We start from the raw sequence: 26,407 nt of genomic DNA on the forward strand, positions 1-26,407 counted from the left end.
CTTTTTTTTTCCTGCAGCACTTTTATTTTTCTTTACACAATGACATGTTGCTGGGGCCTAATGTTCTCACTGAACAGTAGAAAACCAAAATTTGTCATTTCTTAAATTGAGTACAAAAAACCTTACATAAATTAAAAGAATGAATACAATTACAGGTGTCAATGCAAACGTTCCCAACTCAAGGCAAGTAACAGCCCACGCGGTCAGGAGGGAAAACACCGGAACTGGGTCCTAAGGTTCGGACTTTCCCACCCTGTTAGACCGGCAAGACGGAAGTGGTAACTGGTTCAGGAACCCTTGCCAGCCTCGAGAAATCCTGGAAGTCAGCAGTCAGCTAATACCCTGCACAGATCACTGCATGGTGCTCACACATCCACCAGGCTGGGGATTTCTCGTCCACAGCATGCTCTTGCTCTCCCCAGCCACCTAGTGACCCAGCCACATGACTAAGGACTAAATCAAGATATGCACAGGGCATTAAACATATACCAAGGGAACAGTTAACTTGAATACAAGGTCAAAAATCAACAACAAGTTCTACAATCCAGTGCTGATATTGGATACAAGCTTCAAGGACAAATTTCTTTTCAAAGGCTTATTCCAGTTTCATGAGGCTAGCATGAGGTGTATACATTTGCCAGGGCAAATTGATACTTCAGAATCAGCTCATGCAGCAGATGCCTGGCACCTGCTCAGTCCATCTAGAAGCATTTGCGGTGGACGATGGAGGGGCCCGACTCGTTGTACTCCTGCTTGCTGATCCACATCTGCTGGAAGGTGGACAGTGAGGCCAGGATGGAGCCGCCCATCCAGACCGAGTACTTGCGCTCAGGGGGAGCGATGATCTTGATCTTCCTCGTGCTGGGCGCTAGGGCTGTGATCTCCTTCTGCATCCTGTCGGCAATGCCGGACAACACTGTGTTGGCATACAGGTCCTTGCGGATGTCCACGTCACACTTCATGATGGAGTTGAAGGTGGTCTCGTGGATGCCACAGGACTCCATGCCCAGGAAGAAGGCTGGAAGAGAGCCTCTGGACACCGGAACCGTTCATTACCGATGGTGATCACCTGCCCATCAGGCAGCTCATAGCTCTTCTCCAAGGAAGAGGACGATGCAGCAGTGGCCATTTCCTGCTCAAAATCCAGGGCAACGTAGCACAGCTTCTCCTTAATGTCACGCACGATTTCCCGCTCAGCTGTGGTGGTGAAGCTGTAGCCCCGTTCAGTCAGGATCTTCATGAGGTAGTCTGTCAGGTCCCGGCCAGCCAGGTCCAGACACAAGATGGCGTGGGGAAGGGCGTAGCCCTCGTAGATGGGCACTGTGTGTGTGACCCCGTCACCAGAGTCCATGACAATGCCAGTGGTGCGCCCAGATGCATACAGGGACAGCACCGTCTGAATGGCCACGTACATAGCTGGGGTGTTGAAGGTTTCAAACATTATCTGCGTCATCTTCTGATGGAGGAATTACTTTCATTTAATAAAGAAACTGCCTTGGCCCATTTATAGGCCAGCCCTTAGGTGGGTGGAGTAAACAGACAGAATGCTGGGAGAAAGAAGCCGAGTCAGGAGTCGCCATGATTCTCCCACTCCAGACAGACGCACGTTAAGATCTTTCCTGGTAAGCCAGCTCATGGTGCTACACAGAATATTAGAAATGGGTTAGATCAATATGTAAGAGCTAGCCAATAAGAGGCTGGAACTAATGGGCTAGGCAGGGTTCAAAAGAATACAGTTTCCGTGTAATTATTTCGGGGCATAAGCTAGCCGTGTGGGCGGCCGGGTGCCAGAGACGCAGCCCTGCCGCTATTATTACAACAATCTTCTCTCTGTTTGCTTTGGGGTTCAGGGGGGCCTTGGTCAGAGGCACCGGGTGCTCCTCAGGGGCCACACGCAGCTCATTGTAGAAGGTGGATTGCCAGATCTTCTCCATGTCGTCCCAGTTGGTGACGATGTCGTGCTCGATGGGGTACTTCAGGGTCAGGATTCCTCTCTTGTTCTGGGCCTCGTCACCCACGTACGAGTCCTTCTGGCCCATACCCACCATGACGCCCTGGTGTCGGGGAGCACCCGACGATGGACGGGAACACGGCCCTGGGGGCGTCTTCGCCAGCAAAGCCAGCTTTGCACATGCCGGAGCCATTGTCAATGACGAGCGCAGCGATTTCTTCTTCCATGACGATCGGCGAATGCCGGTGAGACGGAGCAGCGGGAAGACAGGCAGCGCAAACCGGCGGAGTGTGAGCTAGACAATAAATTCTTATTCTTAGCTCTGATAGTTTTTCTCTTGGGGATAGTTTTTCTCTCAGGTTTTTTTTTTTTTTGTATTAGTTATGACATTTTATCTCTGGACTCTAAAAGTATCATATTTTGAAGGCTGGGCATGGTGGTGCATGTTTTTAATCCCAGCACTCAGAAGGAAGAGATAAGCAGGTCTCTGAGTTTGAGGCCAGAGCGAGTTTCAGGACAGCTAAGGCTACACAGAGAAACCCTGTCTCAAAAATCAAAATCAATTAATCAACCAACCAACCAACCAATCAACCAACCAACCAACCAGTCAATCATATTTGGGGCTTGTGAGCAGTCATTGGGTAAAGGCATTTGTTACACAAACCTAACAACTTGGGTTTGATACCTGGAACCTGTGTAAAAGTGAAAGTGGGGAGCTGGAGATGGCTCCTTGCTTGCAGAGGACCTGGTTCCGGTCTCAGCACCCGGTAGTTGAGAACATTTGCTTTTGCAGAGGACCTGTGTTCAGATCTCAGCACCCATATGACAGCTTACAACTGCCTGTGGAGCTCCAGTTCCAAGGGATTTCCAGAGTCCTTAAACATAGATTATAATTAATTACTTTTTAAAAGGGGGAAAGGGAGAATTGACTCTGTAAAGTTGACCTTTGACCTCTGCAAGTGTGCCAATGGTATGCATGTGCCACCCCAAACCCAGATACACAGACAGCAACAACAATGAATAAATAAACATGAAACCTAATATAGTATTGGCATTTCATGTTGCTGGCTAGATGTGGTGCTGTATGTGGGGCGGTGGCAGGAGTCTTACCCGTAGCTCTACTTCTACCATGAGGGGACATGCACCTGTTGCTTCCCTGCCACTGGCATGTCGGTTACAGATGTGAGGTCCTGTCTTCTCGTTTGATTCGTTTTTTCACTTTTTCAGTCACAAATTGTTAAATTAAAATATCCCTAGACTCTATTAAATTATGTTAGAGGTTTTTTATTTCTATACTTGTGGCATATGAATGTAGACTACCAAATTCTTCATAGTTGCCATAGCAGTCCACGAATAAATGTAGCATTTAAGAAGTAAATTATTCATTTTTGATCTTCTTAATATGATTTAATTAATATTGGCTTCTCTGTATGTGAACATACACACATAAACACACACATCACTAGGTTCTTACAACATGTATTTTCCCAGTGGTATATTATCTTTGCTACATTTTATCATAAGATTATGTCAGCCTTATAGAGGAGTGGGGAAGCTTTCTGTATCTTTCTCTGCTTTAGAACCATCCAGAAGAACTCGTCCATAAAACTAGTTGAGCTCAGAACCTTCCGTAAAAATGACTTTTCCATAATGTGTCGTTTAGTTCACGGGTAATGGTTTGTTCAGAGAACAGGCTTTTGAGACAGCTCTGGAAACTTTGCTTCTCCCAGGAAACTGTTTCACCAAGCTGTGTGTAGAACAAGCAGAGTCGGGTGTCTCCAGTCTTTGACACTGTCACACAGTGTTGCCATCTACAAAGTACGCACTCAAAAACCATGTGGCTGGGTTAAAAAAGAAGGGAAGAAAGAAAGAAAGAAAGAAAGAAAGGAAGGAAGGAAGGAAGGAAGAAAGGAAGAAAGAAAGAAAGAAATGAAGGAAGGAAGAAAGGAAGAAAAAAAAAGAAATGAAGGAAGGAAGAAAGAAAGAAAACAAGGAAGGAAGGAAGGAAGGAAGGAAGAAAGAAAGGAAAAACAGCAGTAAAATCCCCAGTAGTTTTAAAAGTAATTTTAGAATTTTTTTTGTTTTTGGTTGGGTTCCACTCATAGCTCTTTTCAGCTGCGTGCAGTCTGTAGTCCATGGGCTGGATAATTCTCCCTAGCACGTTGGACCCAGAATGGACACATGAGTGTGTTAGTTTTCTTTGTGTTTATGAGACTGACTTGCCTCATAGAAATTATTTAGTGAAGAAGGGATTCCTTGGTTCAGACTTGAGAGGATTCATGTATGGTCTTGTGACTCTGTGCTGGCGCGGATCACCATGGTAATAAGAAGGCGTGGCAGAGGAGCTTCCTTACCACACTGTGGAAAGAAAGTGACCCAAGAGAAGAAAGAAGTGACGAGGGACCAGGGGCAAGATGCCTTCAAGGACCTATCTCCAGTAATAATCCACTTCAAACAGGACCCCTGCCTGAGGGCTAACATCTCAATGCATTAGGCTCTTTTCTTTTTCTTCTTAACAGACTCAGGGGCACTCTTTAGCCAATGTACAGTTCCTCATTTTGCTGAGATTTCTTAGAGTACCTGAGGTAGGTTGGATATTTCAAAGAGCAGTAAGAGATCTTCTCAGAAGCCAAACAAAGAGAAGACTGCACAGAGGATTCCAAATGCTGTGGCTCTCGCAGTGCATTCTCTACGTTCTTAACTTGTGATCGTGAACATCTAAATTCCAGCCCCGAAGGGCTGGCAGCTGTTTAGACCCCTTGGCCCAGGTTTTAACATCCTAGTTCTAGGCAGACTTCAAGAGAGGATTCTGTTTTCATATGGGAAATCACTCTTAGACATCTTGACATTCTTGTGGCCATGGCCACATGTACTAGAAGTACTCTGATCAATTTCTCACCCTGTTACTTATTTTCCAGTGTTCCATATGAAGGTAACTTTTTCCTTTTCAGTGAGTATAAGCCTTTGGACTTTGGGGAGGCTCTTTCCCAGTACAAGACTAATCCTGTTGGTGGCCATTCAACCACATCACACAACACCGGGAATACTGTTACTATGTCAGAACACAAGAGAGTAATGTCATTTTAAAACCAAGCCTTTTCAATTCCAAGATGCCAAATTTTGTTTGACAACTACCAAGTTTTCAGTACACTGTAAATTTTATGCACAGAAGAGATGCAGGTTTTTGGTTTTCAAGATGAACCAGTAGCGCTAGAAAGAAAAACAATTCTGCTTTATAGTTTGTTCTCCGTCTTCATTGGGTAGCACTTTACATAGCCTGCTATGATTTCAATTGGACATGGGCCTCACAGGTGTGTGTGTGTGTGTGTGTGTGTGTGTGTGTGTGTGTGTGTGTGGAATGTCTGGTCCCTAACTAGTGTTGGGAGAGCGTGAGAACTTTCGGAGATGGGGCTAGCTAGGGAAAGTAGGTCCCAGGGCACATGGTCTTGAAAGTTCTACCTGGTTCCTAATCTTTTCCTTCTCTGTTTCTTGGCTACTATGCAGTGAAGAGCCTCCCCTACACACACTCCCACCACACTTGACCCAAGTCCACAGAGACAAGCGGCAATGACTGATGGCTCGGAACCCATGAACCCAAATATATCTCCCTCCTTTAAGTTATGTTGGATTCTCTGTCACAATCATGGGAAGACCAAGTAACAAACCTCAACACAGAGAGATGGAAAATGAAGCTTACATTCAGGAAAGGTATAAGTGTGGATTTGCTCAGCAATTAGCAGAGAGAGATAGTTATTAGCTTAGATATCTGACCTTTGTAGACAGGGCAAGTTCAGGCAGCTGCTGGTGTTACTAGGACACTGTAGTCGAGTCACTGGGAGGCGTTCACTCTTGGTGCTTGGTATCCTCACCAGAAAGTGAGTTTGAAAGGTTCTTACCCTCATTCATAAATGGCTGCCCCTCCATTAAAGGGTGCTTGTAAACTGTGATGAATTGAAAATAGCTCCATCATGTCGGAGCCTTGCATGTTTTTTTCAAAAGAATTAACAATGGCCAATGAGCTTGATTTCCAAAGGAAGTCAATCTTCTCATTCAGTATATAAACTCTATAATGGGAAGGACTGTCTTTTGCATTGGCATCCTTTCTTCTAGACTGGCATTGTCAAGAGACAATACTGTGGGTTACAATCCTTGAGCAGCCTAGATGTGGGAAACAGACACAAAGGCATGATAGAATCCTGAAATGAAATTTGACCATGGAACTGTTGCTCACTGGAGTGACTTTCCAGGCTCTACTTTCCTTCAATGAGTAGCTCATATTTAAGCCCCTCAGAGCTGCCTCTGAATAGCTGGGTCCCCGTTGTCCTTACCCTATGACTTCATGCATGACCCCTGGATCTCATTCAAGATATATACTAGGAAATTTCATGGTGATGATAGAATACTGAACCGAGATTTACCAGTTTTGAAGGCAGCTTGGCTCTCAGTTGGAGAGTTCGAGGTTCAAAGCTGCTTTACATTATGGAAACTCTGTTCTTTGTGGCTTCTCTTTATAGTCTATTCATATTCAACCTTCCTGATGCTGTGACCCTTGAATACAGTTCCTCATGTTTTCATAACCTTCAGTCCGAAAATTACTTTCATTGCTACTTCATAATTGTAATTTTACCACTGTTGCAAAATGCAATCTAAATATCTGACATACTGGATTCTGACATGTGACTCCTGTGAAAGGGTGGTTCGACCCCCAATGGGATTGCCATCCATAGCTTGAGAACCACTGCTCTAGATAAGAGACATTTGGGTATCAGTCGAGGAATCTTCCTTCTGGATTCATAGAAGTACTTGTGAGTATGCATAGATTACTGAGGTAGTAATCTCTAGGCAGTTGGCAAGTGTGGGCCAGACTTCCACAGAGAACTTGCTTTGTGCTTGTACAGGTTGTTCAGCACACACCTGAATCCCTCAGTGTTGTGTGATCAAAACAGCCTGAGTGGAAGCTCAGCCACTACCACTACAGACTCTGGTTCATCCCTTTTACAGAGTCTTGCAGTACACATCTAGTGAATGGGTATCAGGCTCACCAACCCAAGACTGTTGCTTTTCCTATGTTCTGTGCCTCACATTTGGAGTGGGCAGTGAAAGGACATATACTGCGTGTGCTGGTGTCCTAGGATTGCCATGGCAACCCTGCAGACAGGTTGGGTTAGAGTAGATGCATATCTTGTGGTTGGAGAGGCTTTACGTTCAAGATGAAGGGGGCACTCCAAGACTTTTCTCCTTGAGCTGAGGATGGTTGTCATCTTGTTCCCTACCGACAAAGTTACCCTTTTAAAGACTTGATCGCCTAAACACTGTTGATATTCTCTTTCTCTCATTTTCGTTTTGTGGTTTTGTTTTTTATTTTCCCTCTCATATATTACATCCAAAACAGTTTCCCCTCCCTCCTCTCCCCACAGTCCCTCTATTGTAGGTTCTTACCTATTGAAGTTTAGGTTTTCAGTGTATATGTGCTTGGAAGGGATGAATTCTGCTAACGTTTTTAGAGAAAAGTGAGACAGCATTTAGTAGTGAAAATAACACTTTGAAGTTTTTTTTTACTTATTTGGAGATTTTAGTAGCCAGTAGAAGAAATTCTAAAATATAACCTGTGCTGTCACAGATCTTGATCATTGGTCTCTTATTTATAAAATCAAACCTGTGTTGTCTGGGGAATCTGATGGCCAGAAAATATTTTTTGTGAAACTTTTTCTTTGTCTCTCATGCCTGCATGTACACACATACATGCATGCACACACACACACATGCATGCACGCATGCCTGCACACTGTGATTTGCCCGATCCCTTGGGCAGCTGGGTATGATTATGACTTCTCTCTCAATGTCCTAAATGGGGTCGTAGAAGCTTAAAGACTCAGTTATACATCAGATTCTTCCCACAAGAACAGAGCTAGTTTCTGGTGAAAGCTGAACCAAGGCCTTGCTGCCTCTTAGAATTCATCTCTACTTTGCAGCCCAGAGAAGAATGTGTGTGTTCTCGGCCAATGGTGTTTTCCATCCAACTCAAGTTGGCTCTGGCCATCCGAGAACAACATCATGCTAAGCCAAGGCCACCCCATCCCATTCACCTACTCACGTCTCCATCTCTCTTTGGACTTTGAGTCTTAAGGGACAGTGGTGAAATGTCTGTGTACACGGAACAACATACTAATTTGAAATGCTTTACTTTGGGACACAGTCTTTGTCATGGAGTAGGGCTCCAATACACAGGCACGCTAGAGATATGTGCCCACCCCTTTGAAGGCAGCTGGCATCTGGAGCTCTCCATGATGGCAGAGCCAGCTGCAGGGCAGGGTGCCTCCAGCTGGCCAGAGAGAGGGCACATGGTTCCTCATATGGAGCCTGTGTGCCAAGAAGAATGGTTTAATGTGGCCAAATATGTGTGTAGCTGGGCTCAGAACTGAGTCCAGGAGGCTAAAGATCCAAAATATCATTTGACAGTTATTAGTTCTTTTGTTATTGTTTTGGTCTCTGTTCGCTTCTTTAATACTACAGCAACTGTTTCAGGTTTAATTAATTATAAATATCTTTATGTTTTATTTATATGAGCAGTGCACATTTGGTAGAGGGGTTAATTAAATCTCTGGATATTAAAATGTCAAAACTGGGAGGTCTCCTAGAGGTTGTCTGGTCTGATTTCCTCTACTAGATGTATCAGAAATTGGAGTCTAGAAAGGAGAAGTGACTAGTCTGGGATTACCTAGTGAAGCTGCAGATGCGACTTAAACCTGCCTACAGTGGACGGTTGAGCACTCTGGACATAACTGGTATAGACTTTAGATTGTCTCTTGAGTGAGCCATGATGGCTAACTCAGGAGTCTTGCCTAATTGGCAACAGCTGGAGACTATGACTATCTGGGTAAATGCCTCTCAAGCTGGTTTTGTACAGCTATTATCATTAGAACACATTTGCACTGTGTTGTTCTGCATGCACAATCCTCTGCTATTACACACGACTGTGCTATAAGGTTCAGCTCCACTTTATGGGTACCACAAGGGTGGATTAGTTATCCCTGCGAAGGATGCCTGTTGTCTCAGGTCAGTTCCCTCTCTTCCACACTCTCTTACCTTCCTCCATGCTTTGATGCAGCAAGATGGACCTCACCAGATGTGGCTCCTTGACCTTGGACCTCCAGCTTCCAAAATCATTGAGCCTTCTGTCTTTTGCCTCAAAACGGCTCTTGATACATGGAAGTCTTGTGATCTTGGACTTCCTAGCCTCCAGAATTGTAGGAAACTAATTTACCCAGCCATTGTGTGAAGCAGTACAAAATAGACAAAACACCATCTACCCTTGAGATGTGTGTAAGGCCAGCTCCATACTTTACATTACACACATAATGTAAAGCTGATTGCCCTTTAGCGTTCTTCCATCTGTAGCATGCCTTGGTTTTCTCCTCTCTACTGGTGCCTATGCTCTTGATGCTCCTGCCAATTGCATATCTAAGTCTCCCTGTTCACTGATGTTGACTTTAGTGAGTAGGGACATCAGACTTCCAGGGCAAAAGCATGCTTCTTTGGAGCTTCAATGTCTTAGCCATCCTCCTCATGATGTTATCTCATACCTTGGTACAGGAAATCCTATGTTGCTATTTTCACCACCCTCAATCTTTTCGAATTTTGGTCCTAGTTCTTTGGCCATTGGAGGCCAAAGTGTGACTCTAAGATCTTTTCCTTTCTTATGACCTCTTGTTTCTTGTGACTCACTCTGAGTATCTGCTTCAATCTTGACCACTAAGTCACCTCATTCCTCTCACGTGGTTCAGAGTCCTCCCTTTGCTCTTGAGGCAGAGCCCTCTGTTGTCTCTGTAGCCTAATAATTGTATCTGCTTTTATCATGGTTGCTTGTCAGCCCCATAATCTGAGAAAGGGACTTGTGCCCAGAGATAGCCAGTAATGTCACCATCATTCAGTGACTCACTGGAAACATCTCTCAAATATCTTATTCCTCTGGGGTTTTTCAGGGCTCTATTTTCCTTGTGACACCGAGAAGACGTTTGAGTGTGAGAGAGTGAGCAAGGAGAAAGTGGTGGCGTTGAAAGGTGGCAGCTGGCATGATGTCTGCTGATTGAGTGTGGCCACTTGTCACTGTTGGTCCGGGTCAGCTATCTCTGGGGTCTGCCAAGCAAAAAATCTTGGACGGCAATAAACAGAGCACTAGCTCTAACCCAGAGTCCCAGGACTGGGGAGTCATTGCAGGAATTGTGGGTCCAAGGAGCTCCTGGCATGCCTGGGGCGTGGTAACATGCTCCTTCTTTCTGAGAAAGTCTGATTCAGTTGCGCTAAGCAGCTGGGGAGCATTGCCTCAGATGCCTCCCGTGGCTCTAATGCTCTGGCTGGCCTGCCTTGGCCGCCTTTTGTCTGATTGGCCCAGGGAAGTCCTGGCTTAGTGGCCTGTGGGCCCCACTATGCAGGAGGTGAGAACTCCTCGTCCTGAGCCTGGCTTGCCCCGGCTTCCCCAGTGCCAGCTTTTGATTGGGAGGTTCCAAGAGTTTGGATTTGTAAGCTGAAGTTGCTGGGTTGCGTTCAGTTCTTCATGCTTGTTAGCCCTGTGGAAGGGGCATAGGCAGACACGTGGTGAGGCAAGGTGGCTCCTGCTGGGGCCCAAAGGGAGTAAGTAGCTGCTGGGTGCTGCTGTTCTTCAAGGTAGTGACTGGGTCCTGGATTTAATGGCCTGATAGAATGGAAAGACCCAGCAGTAGAGGAGGGCCATAGGGAGTCAACACTTTTGGAGACAGTTTGTTCCTCTTGAGCCTACGTTCATCAACTTTCCCTTGCTTATTCTGTCTCTGTTACAGACCTGCTTTCCCCCTGGTTCTTCGTTGCAGGTGTGTTCTACCTCAGGGTCCTTGCTTAGACCTTTCCTAAAAAGTAACCTCTTTTTGAGTTTATATAGCTCATTCCCTTGCTTTCTTATAATATCTTCTCAGATTTTCCCTTCTCAATGAGTGCTGCTGTGACCATCCTGCTTAATTCTTTAACTATCTCCCTTACAGCACACTGATTTCCCTTACTCCTATGTCCATAGTGCTTATTACCCTGTAGCATCCTAGGGATGTTGTTGGTTTCTTTTGGTATTAGGTGAATACTATCCATTTATTATGATGATTTCCTAATATTATCTCCTCCCACTAGGATACATACTCTCTGAGCATAGGGATCTTTGTTGTGTTCTCCCTTTGAAGGGTGTCATGTATATAATAAGTGTATAGTCAACATTGTACAACAATAAGTGCATAAGCGAACAAAAGGGAGCTCTCTCTGCAATATACATGAGATATAGGCCTGTGCTCTTGGCTGGTTGGTTTGGTAGCTCAAAAAGTGATACTCGCCCATGCTTAACATCTGATATTGCTGTGAGCCGAGCTGCAAGGATTATATTAAGATTCATAGCCAATGAACTGAAATGTGTAGTGGATTTGGTGTCACAGTGATGTGTTGAAGGGTGGCACGCCATTGTCAACCCCAGTTGTGCTGCAGCCAACAGCTCATCTAAGTGTACATGGCACGTTGAGGGCGTTGAAATGTGTTGCAAAATATCATCTTCCTTCTGGGCCATGCCTTATTGGTGAGGTGGTTTGGGTTCAACGTGCAGAAGGCAAGACTTGTAGACTGTGGTGAGTATTATAACACACTTCTCAATTGGTTCCTTGTAGAGATGGCCACTCATAGACTTACTCAGCATGTTTTCCTTGCAGCATCTTGGACCTTTGACCTCATTGTCCTGTTGAGGTTTAGATCTTCCCTTCTCAGACCTCTGGTACCTGAACCCTTGGGTTCTCTACTGGTCTAGAATGTGTGTAGTCTGCCCATGTTGTGAGCGCAGGCTCAGCATTGTTAAGGCCTTCCAAACAGTGCTGCTTATCTTGCAGCAGACCCTAGAGGCCGAGGTTGACCTCATTTTTTTCTAATCAAGAAGGACTTTGCAGTGATTCAAGGATGGTTTCCTGTTGATATACTGATGCCAGCAGCTTCCAAGAATGAGAGAAGCTGACAGGCAGTGGCCTGGGAGTGCACTGGAAGGTGTGGCCAGGGAAGCATCAGGGGTAGTCTGCACTTAGTGTGCAGCTCTCTTCTGAGAGCATCCCAAGCTTCTCTCTGAGGTGTGTACACACCTTGGGGGGGCGGTTCCACTGGTGTGGGGAACCCGGGGAAGAGGCGGTGGGGGCGGGCCTGATTCTTCGTGGAGATAGTGGGCAACCTGTGGTTATTTTCCAGTTGTTGCCAGAATTGGGAAGAACTAACAGGCCGCGGGGGAAGAGAGAAGGCTTCCCTTTCACAAGAGAATGCCACAGGACACGACGGGCCGATATATTTCAGGGTGGCCTTCCTTCTTTTTGAAATGTGGTGAGGACCCATGGCAAGCCAGACCTCAGTGGAAAGCCAAGCACTCAGGGAGAGAAATGGAACTGTAGGAATATACTTTCAGATGCAAAAGATAAATACATAATATCTCAAGCAAAGAAGGAGGCTTACTGTTAGATTCAAGAACTAGGGAAGAGGCCTTGCTAAAATGACATCATCAGGCCTCTGTCTACTCCAGTCCTTGGCTTTGCTCCCCACTTGTTTTTGGCTTTCTTCTGTAGACTGCTCTGTCCTAGGGCTGAGGAAATGGTTGCTGACAGCCTTGGACCCATGTGCATCTCACTTGACTCAAACGCTGAGTACAAAGAGTCTTCTGTGTCCCAGCCTATGTGGAGAAGACATAACACTGGTGCTATGTTGGCCATTTGTCAACACCAGTCTCATCTCCATAGCTAGTAGGTGGCCCAGGGAGAGTATGTTGGTGACACTCCTATAGATAGAGCTCTGTAACCATGTGATTAAGATCACATGCAATGTCAACCAGAACCCTCACCCGCTGCCCCTTTCCTAGGGATTCATCTTTCATTCTCTTTGCCTCTCTACAAGGCTGAGAGTTACCAGCCTTGGGTTGGAGTGCAAATGTGAAAGTTTACAAGGAGAAATGCAACTATTCCCTTTGTACGTTTCTAAAGCTATTGCACTTGTTGGAAGGAAGCAGCTGAGAAAGTTGCTACAATTTTGTTGGTGCACATCCTGTCCCTCTTTGTTTTTAGACAGGTCTGTATCTAACCATCACCTGGTACCCATTCCGCCTAGGAAACTGAGTGTGTAGTGGTTGATGATGTCTAACTCTTATTCTCTGCGCTTTATATCAAGGTTTCATAGAACCATGTATGTGATGTCTTTTGTCATCTGGATCTGATTAGAAGAAATGATCTTGATGCCATGCTGGTGCCCAAAATGGGGTAAGACCTCGGGTGGGGTGGGGGAAGAACAGGAACATTTTACAGGTTGACAAATTATGAATGTGTGCTACATGACAGGTTCTGTTTTGAAGAGATGTTATAACAATGTCTTTAGCTTATGCACTCGCCTTGTAATGGGTTTTAATTGTCAACTTGCCACATCCAAGAGTCACTTGGGAAGAGAGGCTTGGTGAGGAATTAATTATCTAGCTCACATTGTCCAATGGGACTATCTGTAAGGGATTGTCTTGATTGTTAATTGATATAGGAAGGCCTAGCCCACTGTGAGTGGTGCCATTCCCTAGGCTGGATGCTCTGAATAGCACAAGACAAGAGAATGATAGCTGATAGTTAGCAAGCAAGGGCACATTCATTCTCTCTTGCTCTTGTGGCTATGACAGGGCTAGATGACTGAGTTCCTGCTCTGAACCTCTACCACTGATGGACTATAACCTGAACTTGGAAGCCAAAGAAACCCTTTCTTCTGTGAGTTGCTTTTGTGGAGGGTATTGCTTATGTGTTCATGGTTTCAGAGCTTCCCGCTTTGTTTTAGATCACCAGGTAGGGGAACTCATGCCTGCGAAAGACTAATCCTGCTTTTCTCAGCAGTCTTTAGTTGTCTATAGTTCTTCACCTAGGATTCGGACCCTGTGAAATTTCCCCACTTCGGGTTAGATGTCTACTAGTAGTTTAGCTGTTTAGGTTTCATGGGTGTAGCTTCCCTGTCATTTCTTAGAGATACAATCTCACCACACATGTCCTGGTCCTCTGGCTCTTACAATCATTCCTCCCTATCCTCCATGACGTTCCCTGAGCTGTAGGTGTAAGAGTTACATTGAAGATGTATATGTTGGTCCTGAGTTCCCAATGGATCTCTGTAAGGAAACCAGATGTGGATTTTTTTTCTATAGCAGTCTGTATTTGCCGCAAAGAGGAGCTTCTTGGATGCAGGGTGAGAACTCCTCTTTCCCTGTGGCTATCTGGATAAGTTTGGGAATACGGTTAGGGATTATGTTGCTCTAGTCTCTAAGTTGCTCTTTGTCAGATATCTGTCACAACAAAAGAAATGAAGTTAGGCAGTGACCTTCTCAGCCCTTTCTTTAACGAGAACCCACCCCTTCAACTTTAACCTGGAAGAGACTTTGTACCTGCTTCAAACATGGTACAAGGTGAAACGATACATGATTTTGTGACCTCTGAGGATAGGTTACAAAAGGTTGGAGTAGTTTTCCATCTAGCTTGTGCCTGCTCACTCTCAGGTAAGATATCACCCTCAACCTGTTAAGAAGAGCACAATGACTAGTTGCCTAGTGCCAAATGGCCATCCGTAAAAACACACATATGACTAACATTATAATACTGAACAACATGTGTGTGCATGTGAATGCACACACACACCACACACACACTAACAATTAGTTTAAAAAATATAAAAGAGGCTCTGAATTTGAAGGAGAGTAGGGAGAGGCATATAGAAGGGTTAGGAGGAAGGAGAGGAAGGAATAATTGAAATGATATTGGTATTATGATTTCAAAACTAAAATAAAATTACTAAAATTAAATTTAAAAACAAATGAAGCTACCTGCTTCTGGAGCAACCGGTTGCCACATTCCCCACACCTGATCTAAAAGCACTTTTGGTCTGTCTGGGAGATAGACCAGCTTTCTGGAAAAAGAACCAGTCCCTTTGTCCCATGCCCTGGGACTGTCCTTTTCCCCTCTCCTGCTCTGCATTTACTGGGATCATCATCTGGTTGCTGGTTTCTTTTAGAGTGTGGTCTCTCTGAAGGAAAGGACTGGCTTGGGTTAATCTAATCCCCACTTTTGTCAGTCTCAAGTCTGTCATTCAGTTGGAACGTCACAGAGGCAGGAGAAAATTTTGTCTTCCCTCACGAGGCTGCATTCCATGCGTGTTTCCTGCTTGCTAAAAAAAAAGCCAGTGGAGACCTGATCAACTGTGAGCTAGCGTGGCCGTTTGCTAGGGGCTCTGGAGCCAGCGAAAGATTTGGTATGAGCCACATGATCTTGGAACCACCTCCAGAGCGGTAGGCAGCTCCACTCTCTGGTAGAGGGAGACTCGAGTGTGGAGCCTCGGGGGTGGGGTGTAGTAATAAGAGCGGCAGGGCTGCGTCCCCGGCACCCGGCCGCCCACATGGCTTATGCCCCAAAATAATTACACAGAAACTGTATTCTTTTAATCACTGCCTGGCCCATTAGTTCCAGTCTCTTATTGGCTAGCTCTTACATATTGATCTAACCCATTTCTAATATTCTGTGTAGTACCACGAGCTGGCTTACCAGGAAAGATCTTAACCTGCGTCTGTCTGGAGTGGGAGAATCATGGCGACTCACTCGGCTTCTTTCTCCCAGCATTCTGTCTGTCTACTCCGCCTACCTAATTTTCTGTCCTATTAAAGGGGCCAAGGCAGTTTCTTTATTACTTAACCAATGAAACAACAGATAGAAAGATGACCCACCTCCATCATTTCCCCTTTTTCTGTTTAAACAAAAAAGAAAGGCGTTCACTTTGACATAGTAAAATTACATATAACAGTTATCAAGCAAGAATTACAGTTACAATATTTATGTCTATTTTATCTTTTATCATAACTAAGGAAAACTATAACTATAACTAACCATTCTTCAACTCCATCAAAGACTCCAGAAGGATATAATATTACCTAAGCAAACAAGAGATCCAAAACTCTAGAAATGATAGAGACATCTCATTGCCTGGACAGTCACCCAAAGTTCCTCTGTACCATTGGGGCATCCATCTTCAGCCTTCAGGCCCATAGTATCCAGCAGACATTTTCATGAAGCAGGAAATTCCAAAGACAGTTCAGTCATTTTCTGCTGTGTCCTGCAGAATGTCTCGCAGACTCTTTCATGAGTCAGGAACCCCGAAAGACCATCTCACCTTTAGGCAAGTTCAGCAGTCCTTTTTCTGCGGGTTCTCTGTGTCGTTTATGCATCAGTCCAGGCAAGAGCAGTTTCTTGCCCAAATGTCTATCAAACTCCATAAGGAGCCTCTTCAATGCCCATCTTCCTCTTGAAGTAGATTGGTGCTGCCAGGAGCAGATGTGTCTCATTGTCATGAAAAGCCCTAAGTTATTAAAACATTTAAATGCCATATTCTGCAGTCTTTGAAAGATATGAAGAATGCCTATCTAGCTGAAATATATCTATGCACATCTAGAAAATCTAACTAACATGACTAAAAGCTTTACTATTATCGATGATTATCCATTAACAACCTATATTTACATTACATTTTTAAATGAACTACATAATCACAATACCTTAAGAGCAGAAATACATATACATATAACAAAATTAACCTTAAAATCCATACCAATGCAAATTATTCATATCTATATCATTTCCCCCTTTAAATGTAAAAGAACATTTATAAACAATATTTGGGAACATGGGCGCAGTTTTTTCTCTCCAAACTGCTTCCTGCTGAATGGGGGCGCTGTATTCAGATCTTTCATGGTGTAACCTGTGTGTCAGGGTCATCTCAGTCGGCAGTTGAGTGAAGTAATTTTCTGAAGGTGTTCAGAGCAACCTTTCAGGAGGGCGTGGTCTATCATACCATATCGGGATAGACGCAATCCACAGAGTCTTATCCTCTGTGAAAACAAAAGAAGACCCTCTCCAAAGCATTATATCCTTAGACCCATATTCTGAAATCATAATACCCTTATATCCATTCTGGTTTAGCTTGGCAGCCCATATAATGAAATGTCTCTCTGCACTTAGCTCCTTTACAGTCAAAAATTTTAAAGAAAACACAATAATACAAAGAATCCAGACTCTCTGTGAATTTTCCATTTTTACGTGGCTTATTTTTTTTTATTTCTTTTAGTCTATAACTGTCTGTACTCTGTCTCTTTAAAGACTTTACCCTTTTTTTTAAGACATTAACTTTTTTCTTTATATATATATTTTTGTCTCTCTCAAGCCTACGTATATTTATCCAACAGTGTCTGAATCAGTACTATTGTGAATCTGTAATTTTTTTAGTATCCAGGAGCACTTTGTTTTGTGCTTATAAATCGCTAAGCGCTTAAGAATCTAAGCTGTGACATTCCTAGGTCAAAAACAGGTACTGCCTGCTTGCCCTGCCCAGTCCAACATGGCGGAGCCACTCATGCCTCTGATCCTTGTACATTGCACCAGTAGCGTGGTGGAGCTGCTTGTGCCTCTGAGCCGCAGCACAAAATGACTTCCTTTTAGGCATACAGTGAGTCTAGTTGCCATCAAACAAATCATAGCACTTTATTCCAAATGCTCTATTCAAAAGCTCTGTCTCCTGCAGTAGCCAGACAGAGATCGCAATGGCGGCACAGCCCAGAAAGCCAGCATTTTAAAATAGCCATTTTTTTTTCCTGTTGCTGAGTCAGGACAATTTCTTTGCCGCACGCAACCCATAAACAGCAAAAAGCTGTCTTAAATTCTCTCTGTGTCCTTTTTAAGCCCTCTCAGGTTTTACGTGGAGTTCATTAGCACGTTGGGTGCCACTCTGTTGTAATATGAGCGGCGGGGCTGCGTCCCCGGCACCCAGCCGCCCACATGGCTTATGCCCCAAAATAATTACACAGAAACTGTATTCTTTTAATCACTGCCTGGCCCATTAGTTCCAGTCTCTTATTGGCTAGCTCTTACATATTGATCTAACCCATTTCTAATATTCTGTGTAGTACCACGAGCTGGCTTACCAGGAAAGATCTTAACCTGCGTCTGTCTGGAGTGGGAGAATCATGGCGACTCACTCGGCTTCTTTCTCCCAGCATTCTGTCTGTCTACTCCGCCTACCTAATTTTCTGTCCTATTAAAGGGGCCAAGGCAGTTTCTTTATTACTTAACCAATGAAACAACAGATAGAAAGATGACCCACCTCCATCAGTGGGGGGCAGTAGCTGAGTGGTTCCCGTGGCAGCAGCCATGGTGTCCTTTGCAGCAGTAGACCAAATCTTCTCCCAGCATAGGCTTCCAGCCACTGCGTGAGCAGATGAGGAAGGGATGGGGGTGAGAGTAAATGGTGACTGGCCGTGTCTGTTCGGCGTGGGACCTCTTGCAGGCATTTTTCTCTCTATTGGGCTCCCAAGAATGTCTCAGATATACACTGGGTATTAGGCTTTTTTGAATCATTTTAGTTTATTCTGCCTCTTCCCTTGCAGATTCTAGACCTGTGCCTGTGCAGTCTGAAGGCACCTGTTTCTACTGCTTCCTGCTTGGTCTTTCACTGTTTTTGTCCCAATAGTTCTCTTCTCCTTTTACTTTGTATTGCTGTCACCATCCAAAACCCTGATAGACATACTCTATGACCTTAGATAGGCTTCCTACTCAGTTCCTGCCTCAGAGTCTTCAATGAAGTGGTCATAGCAATAGCAGTGATTTCAGGCTCTCAAAACTGATATTTCAAACAGTGTATGTTAAGTGTTCACTATAGTTCTTGGTATGTAATAAATACTTGAAAGCAGTACAGCAGTCGTCTATGATACCCAACACTGCTAACCCAAATAGTTTCTTAGAGCATGACATCTCTGAGCAGCCAGCATCCAGGTGAAGATCGGGAGCGCAGCAGGTCCTCAGGGAAAGATCAACGGAAGATGGAAGTCCATGAAGCCAGATGAGGCTAACAAAGGCCATTCTCTATGGATGAGCTTGCTTCTAGAGTCCACAACTCACTCAGATAAAGACCCTGTGGGCTGGTTCAGGAAGAAGATAGATGCCCGAGAAGTCAGCAGAAGGATTATGTGCTGGTCCCTCTAGTCAGTGAGTGGGGTTTCTAGATCTTGAAGCTGTTCCATCCTATGGCAGAGAGGCAGGGAGTAGGAGAATCTTAGTCCTTCTCTGTGGGAAGAGGCCCCATATCTTCATCCCAGAAGAAGTCAGCTTCCTGGCACCACTGAGGTATACTGGGCTAGGTCAACTGCCAATATTAAGGGGTAATGACCAAGTGCATAGGGCTCAAGGTGGCACTTGATCCCTTCTCAGAGTTGTCCTGTGACTAGAAAGTGACTATTACCTCAGCTTAGACTTTTAGGTGGCTGGAAGGGGTGGGTGGGTTATAGGAGAATGTGAGACCAAGAAATCTGCCTTCTTGTTCATGAGATATTAGGTAGTATGTGCTGCAACCACTCTTGGGGCTTAGGATTTCCAAGGCCAGACATCTGCCCTGATGATGATCCATGAGCCACTAGGACTCAACATGCATGTACCCAGCCTTGGGCAGAAAGAGCCACAGACCTAAGTGGCTTCAATTAGATGTCCTTGGACAGTTCATTTATGAGGTGCGCATTTGGAAATGACCTTTGTTGAATATAGATGCTGCAAAAACGATTTTTGCCTAGGAATCTTTCCTGGCACAATGGACCAGAGCTTTCCCAAACTGACCTTATGGTGAGAGAAAGCTGTTTTTCTCTCTAGGTTCCCTGGATCTCAGTGCTGAGGCCCAGAGAACCCGCCACTTGATGGTAACAGAGCAGTCAACTCTCAGACCTTTCCTGCGTGGAATGGAGCATCATAGACACTGCTGTGTGCTATGAGCAGTTCTGGGAGTGGTACCCGAGCATATCCACTTTATAGTTGAGGAGTCAGCTGAGGCTTAAAGGCCCAATAACTTGTGAATGCCAAAGAGCGAAGAGAACAAAGATTGTCGGTACCTGCAACTAGATCTCAGCATACAACATCTCCAAATACACCACCCCTTGATCTGTTCAGAGGATGAAGGGAGCAGGAGTTGGGAGGGGACCTTTTAGACATCCAAACAAGGGCTTCTTGTGGGATCGCTCTTTGATGCCTCCAGCCTGTACTGTTCTAGTGCAGAAGTTGCAATACCCATATGAAGTTGACAGTCTACTGTGACTTGGTGCACTTGCCTTGTGGGAATGAGGTTTGATTTGACTTTATTGTCCCTTTCTGGAATGTGGTGTGAGGGTTCAGTGATTGTTAGAGTAGATCCCAGCAGTCAGTGAGGTGTATGCACGCTGGGTCTGCAACTGGATTCCTGTAAGGTTCTGTACTTGGTAAAGTTCTGTACTCTACTTCTGTGCTTAAAGGGGCATGAGCATTGCAAATTAGGTACCATTCTGGGGATATGGGTAAACACTTTGATACTTTCCTACATATACCCTAGGATTGAACAAGAAATCAGTGAACTCAGAATATAGTACCAGGTTTCCTACTATTAGAGACTCAGGTTATGCATGAGCAAGAAGGTAAGCGTAGGGTGGTTCAAGGTATAAGATATTAGCATTGGCAACATCTGTGTGAATTCATGGCTGATTCATGTGCATTCACATAGATACAAATGTAAATGTATGGATATGTATAGATAAGCAGGTTGGGACACAGACCACTTAATAGAGCCTTGAAACAAGGACTCCTCAGTAACAATAAGCACACTATATTGGAAAGAAACCCATAGACTGCTTCTAGGGTGGGTGCAAGAGGCAAGATAAATATAAGGAAGCCTGTAACATTTCTTTGAGTCAATAATAAAGCAGTGTAATAGATAATAAAACCTGTAATTAGCAAGGGAAAATATTTCAGAGGATGGTGCACTTAAATGTGGATGTTCCCATTAGCCAAATCTGAAATATTTGAAATAAAAACATAAGCAAAGTAGTAGTGGATTATAAGTCAAAGTATAAAATGAACATCCAGGAGATCATACTAATTCAAATAAATGAGTGAGATAAAGATAGTTTGTGGAGAACATGATAAATCTCCTGTATGGTATAATTCCAAAGAAAACATATATATATATATATATATATATATATATATATATATATATATATATATATATGTTATGTGTATTATATATAACACATATATAACACACATATAATACACATAATATATATAATATATATGGTATAATTCCAAAGAAATTTTCTAAATATATATAACCATTCATCCTCAAGCAACTTCATGGTGGAGGAAACCCAACAAGTGTATTATTAGCCAAGTGATCATGGTTGTACTAGACTTTTATTATGATGGAATGAGAGTGTTGTATTAGCTCTGCAGTCTTTATTTCCAAAATTCAAAAAATTAATGGAAAATTTTACTAAATACCTGACCCTTACTCATCAACACTGTCATGATCATCGGAAACAAGGAAACTCTATTGCTGAAAAAGTTGTCTGTAGAGAAATGATAGCTAAACTCAATGTATTCTAGAAGGGTTCCTGGAACAAGCATGCCACTAGGGGAAAGGTAAGCAAAACACTATCATAAATAAGAGTAATGAAAACCATTGGTGCATTGATTATAATGAATATACTGTAGTGATGTTGGATGTTCGTAACAGGAAATTTTGTAAATTTCTGGAACTCTATGCCATCTTCATAATATTTGGCTAAATCTAAAACTGTTCAAAATTAACGTATATTTGAAAGCAAACATTCCAACAAGTAGACTGAAGAAGAAAGTAAAAAAGCTTTATTGATTCCTACTTTTTATTTGTCTCTGTCTGTAGAATGTGTGGAGGTTCACATGTGTACATGTGCATGTGTGCATGAGTGTGTGCATGGGGGTGTGCGTGCATGTGTGTGCACGCAGATGCCAGAGACAGACGTTAGGAAACTTCCCCTGCCACTCCCTACTAACAGTTTTAAAGTTTTATTCTTATTTATGTGTATGTGTCTGTGTCTGTGTGCAGGTGTCTGCAGAGGCCAGAAGAGGGCATCAGGTACCTTGGAACTGAAGAGAACGCTGAAACTGAGCTTGCATCCTTTGGGAAAATACTAAGTGTTTCTGACCATTGGGCTATCTCTCCGATTCTGACCACCTTCCTATTTCAGGCAGTGTCTCTTATGGATTGGCTAGAAAGACTGGCCACCAAGTTCTGGGTATCTTTCTGTCCCCGCATCACCTGTCCTGGGGTGACAGATATATAGATAGCATCATGCCTGCAATTTTACATGAGTTCTGGGATGTGAGCTCAGGTCCTTGTACCTACAAGTTAAGCATTTTGTTGATAGAACCATCTCTGCAGCCCTGTTTAATATTTATTGATTGATTGTTTACTTTTATTTATTCTTTGGCAATTTCATACCAAATGTAATATAGTTTGATCAGCTTCACCTACGGCCCACCCCCCTTGAACATCCCTTGTAATTTTATATTTAACAAGGTTTTTTTTTTTTTTTTTTTTTTTCCTGCTGTTCCGTGCAAGGAGCTTGCATTTTTTTACTTTATTGAGAGCAAGAACTGGTCTCCAGTATATCTCTTGGAGAAGCTGATTGGTGAAGATTGAAACTTGCTGAGATAATTGGCCTGCCTGGGTCTAGTTTACCTCACGGTCTAGCCCCCTTTTCCCTCCTGACAAGTGCTTAGAGAGCGATAGGAGAGGGTGTACTTCAAGTCAAGTCAGGTCAACCCAGTTTAGGCTTCCAAAAGTGGTATCCACTTGGCCTAATTAGCTTCTTTCAGGGCTCGCCTTGAAACATGCCTATTTTAACATCACTATCTTGGAGGCCAAGCCTACAGTGGCTGAATCTCTCTGGGACAAACCATGGCAGCAAGTTTGCACATAGCTTTGAAACCATGCCACAGGAATTATTACAGCTGTGGAGATGGCTCAAATGGGCAAGAAAGCTTACAGGCCAAGCATGAGGATCTGAGTTCAAATCCCCAGAACCCATCTAAAAATGTTAATCATGACTGTGCATGTGCCTGTAACACCTAGTGCTATAGGGTAGGGTGGAGACAGAGGGATAGCTGGAGATTGCTGGCTGCCAGTCTAGTTCCAGGTTCAGTGAGAGACCCTGCCTCAGGGGAATAAGAGAACGACAGGGTGGGACACCTGATTTCTTTCTCTGGCTTCTATGAGTGTGTGTACACATAGGCATGCTCACACACACGTGCACACAAAGGCATATGCGAGAGAGAGAGAGAGAGAGAGAGAGAGAGAGAGAGAGAGAGAGAGAGAGAGAGAGAGACGTTGACTGGGTCCAGTAGCGCAACCTGAGTGGCTGAGGCAGAAAGATCTTGAGTTCAAGATCTCCCTACAGCACAGAGTGAGCTCAAGGTCAGACTGAATAGCTCAGCAAGAACTGCACATAAAAAGAGTATTATTATCTTACAGTGTCATTGGAACATAGCAGAAGAGCCTCTGACCAGTCCTGGCAGGGATAGAAAATGGCTCCTGCAGAAGTTACAGCTAAGAACTCAACTGAAGCTCTCTGGCTAAGCAACACTGCCTAGACTCAGACTGACCCCTCTCCCCGGAGGTTCTGGATTTGAGGGCAACCAGAAGTAACAAAGGAGTTTAGATAACGGTTAAGTACAGGTCTCTGCAGCAGGCTTTATGTTAGAATGCCACAGGAGGCCCATCTGAAGGAGGACTAATCCAAGAGCCCTCCCTCCTCCTTTCCCTCCTCCATCCCCTTCTTTCTTCCTTTGTCTCAGGGCGGGGCTAAGCTAACATGAGTAGCTCCATCTGGGGCCAGAGAGCTGCAGGGCCCTGAGCCATCAGCCTGGCCTTTGTCATAAGCTCCTTGGCAGGGTCATATCGTAGAACTGCTTGTCCCACCTCAGCTGGGGTGAGTGGAGATGGCGCTGACCTGCCAGCTGAGCCTCTCTGCACTTCCCTCCATGGGTCTGAGCAAGTGAGAATAAACAGTGAACGTTTAGTCCAGCCCTGAGGGGTTTTGGTCTTGACTGGCCAAGGCCATTCCTGGGCAGTCTCCTCCACTTTTGCTAGCCAGATTTGCTGTGTTTGTGCAAAAAAAAAAAAAAAAAAAAAAAAAAAAAAAAAAAAAAAAAAAAAAGAGGTTGAGCTCATTGAAGATCCGGTGTGAATACTCTGACCTTGACTCTGTAGAATGTTCTAGAAGCAGTGTGACAGACTGTTGTGTCTATTTCATAGCCTCCATAGAAATCCAAGAGCTGTAGATAGTCAAAGCTAAAATAGGTCTTCGGGAACAAACCAGCTAGTTCCCTTCTCTGGGGATACCTGGTTGAGATACCTCCTAGAACTTGGCTTAGAATCCTAGGGATGGGGAGGCCACTCTAAAGAGCACAAGTCTTCTCCCAAGTGTTCCTGTGTGATGGGAGCAGTGGGACAAGAGTAGATGAACCTCGGCCGGGCGGTGGTGGCGCACGCCTTTAATCCCAGCACTTGGGAGGCAGAGGCAGGCGGATCTCTGTGAGTTCGAGACCAGCCTGGTCTACAGAGCTAGTTCCAGGAAAGGCTCTAAAGCTACAGAGAAACCCTGTCTCGAAAAACCAAAAAAAAAAAAAAAAAAAAAAAAGAGTAGATGAACCTCGTGTTCTAGCAGCTGCATGACTGCAAACCATAGCCTACCTAAACCCACATCCCAGCTCTTGCCTGGATACTCTGCCTAGGAGACTTTCTGCCACGCGGGCACATGTGTTTTCACCATTAGACATCTTGACCACGCAGGAGATTTCCACTTTTTTGGCTTTTAGTTGGAGGGAGAAACAGATGCATGGAAACCAGGCGAACCTGGAGTTTAATTCCTCTTCTGCTAGAAAGACCCCTGGTCCAAGCGAGCTCCCGCCTGGAAATCTTATTTTTCTCTTTTAAAAATATAGGGCTAATCACACCACTGTCTCTGGGTTCTAGGAAATGAGGAGTGTAAAGCACTGGCGGTTCGTGTATCTGGAGCTCCAGAAGCTCAGCTGGCCTCCTTCTCTGAGAAGTCAGGCTTCAGATGGGCAGCGTGGTACTCCCTTTTTCTGCTTCCCTCTCACATAAGGAAGTACCAGTCCATTCTTATTAAACACCCAGGATGGCAAAACAAGTGTATTGCTCTTTTGGAACTGCCATAGCCAAGTGCCAGAGGCTGGGTGGCTTAAACAACAGAAATTTATTGTCTCACGTTTCCAGAGTCCAGAACTCTGAGAGCAAGGTGTTGGCAGAGCTGGTTTCTCCTGGGGCCTTTCTCCTTGGCTCATAGACGGCTGCCTTCTTCTCGTGTCCTCACATAGTCTTTCTTCTGAGCCTATCTGTGTCCCAATCTTTTCTCCTTATGCACCAGTCAGTCACATTGGATCAGCTCCTGCCCATCTGACCTCACTTCACCATAATAACCTTGTTGTTGAGGCACAGCATTCGAGACACTTGGCACTGGGACTTCCACATATGAATTTTGGAAGCCACGGTTTGCCCCACAGCAAAGTGTTAGCAGGAATCACACATGTGGAAAGTCATTCGGTTGCAGCGATAAGCTGGACACGATTTTTTTTTTTTTGGTTGCTCTTGTTGAATTGCCTGGTGGTCTTGTCCTGAGGCCCAGCTGGCTGGATGTTTCCCACCCCAGGCTTGGGCAGCTGTTAGAGTGCTTGGCAGTGTGTGGGCAGCCCTGTCTTGCTTGCTGAGTGGCTGCAAAGTGCACTTCCATCACTGACACCTTGAAACGTTTTATAGGGCAATTCCTGCTTGTCAGCAGCTGCGTTTCTTAATCGGTGGCTCATTCATTTCTCTAAAGGCTCCTGACACTTCTGACCAGCTCCAGCGGGTTTCGTGCGGGCATGCCTAGCCGTGTGCTCTCCAATCCAAGTGTGCTCACACCCTGGGAGCAAGCCAGAATTCCCCAGTCCTTCCATTATTCTTAGTCTTGAGATGGTGGGAGCGGGTGTTTCAAACCCAGACTTGGGGCTTTCGAAAACATAGTTTGGCCTTCCTGCCTACCTATTTTTACTGCCTTCGTATTTGGAAAGGGAAAATTCCCAGACATGGGTCTGGGAAGCTGGCTGTTCTCAGGTCAGCCCCTAGATGTAGCTTTTTGCCACTGCGTTGGAAGAGAAGGCATTGCTTTAGTTCTCTGTGCTGAACTTTTTCGGTTAGGCATCAGGCAGTCCCTCTCTTACCCAGCATGGAGGCTGGCGGGCAGCTCTGCCTGGTAGCAGGGTCTCTTGTGTTTTAATACTTAGGTTCCCTTTGGGTTGAGCAGAGAATCCAGAGCCCTTGATACTGTTGTCAGGGAGATGGTGGCAGTGGTGGTGCGTGGGTCCTGTCCTACTTTGTCCTAATACCGCCCAGACGCCTGTGCATCAACATGGGCCTTGCAGATGAGCAGGCTGGCAACTACCAATTTCATCAGAAACTTGTCTCGAAAAAAGAGCAACGGTCAGCTTCATGGGGAGCCAGGACCATGCTGTGTGTTCGGCTAGCCTGGGA

The 26,407-nt window shown here is 44.7% G+C and overlaps 1 pseudogene; it reads right to left on the reverse strand.

Annotated features, from left to right (window-relative positions):
* Window positions 1-512: 512 nt before the first annotated feature.
* LOC130886494 (actin, cytoplasmic 2-like) lies at window positions 513-2,178 on the reverse strand (annotated as a pseudogene).
* Between the last annotated feature and the right edge of the window lie 24,229 nt (window positions 2,179-26,407).

The sequence above is a fragment of the Chionomys nivalis genome, chromosome 1, assembly GCF_950005125.1.
Source record: "Chionomys nivalis chromosome 1, mChiNiv1.1, whole genome shotgun sequence".
Lineage (NCBI taxonomy): Eukaryota > Metazoa > Chordata > Mammalia > Rodentia > Cricetidae > Chionomys > Chionomys nivalis.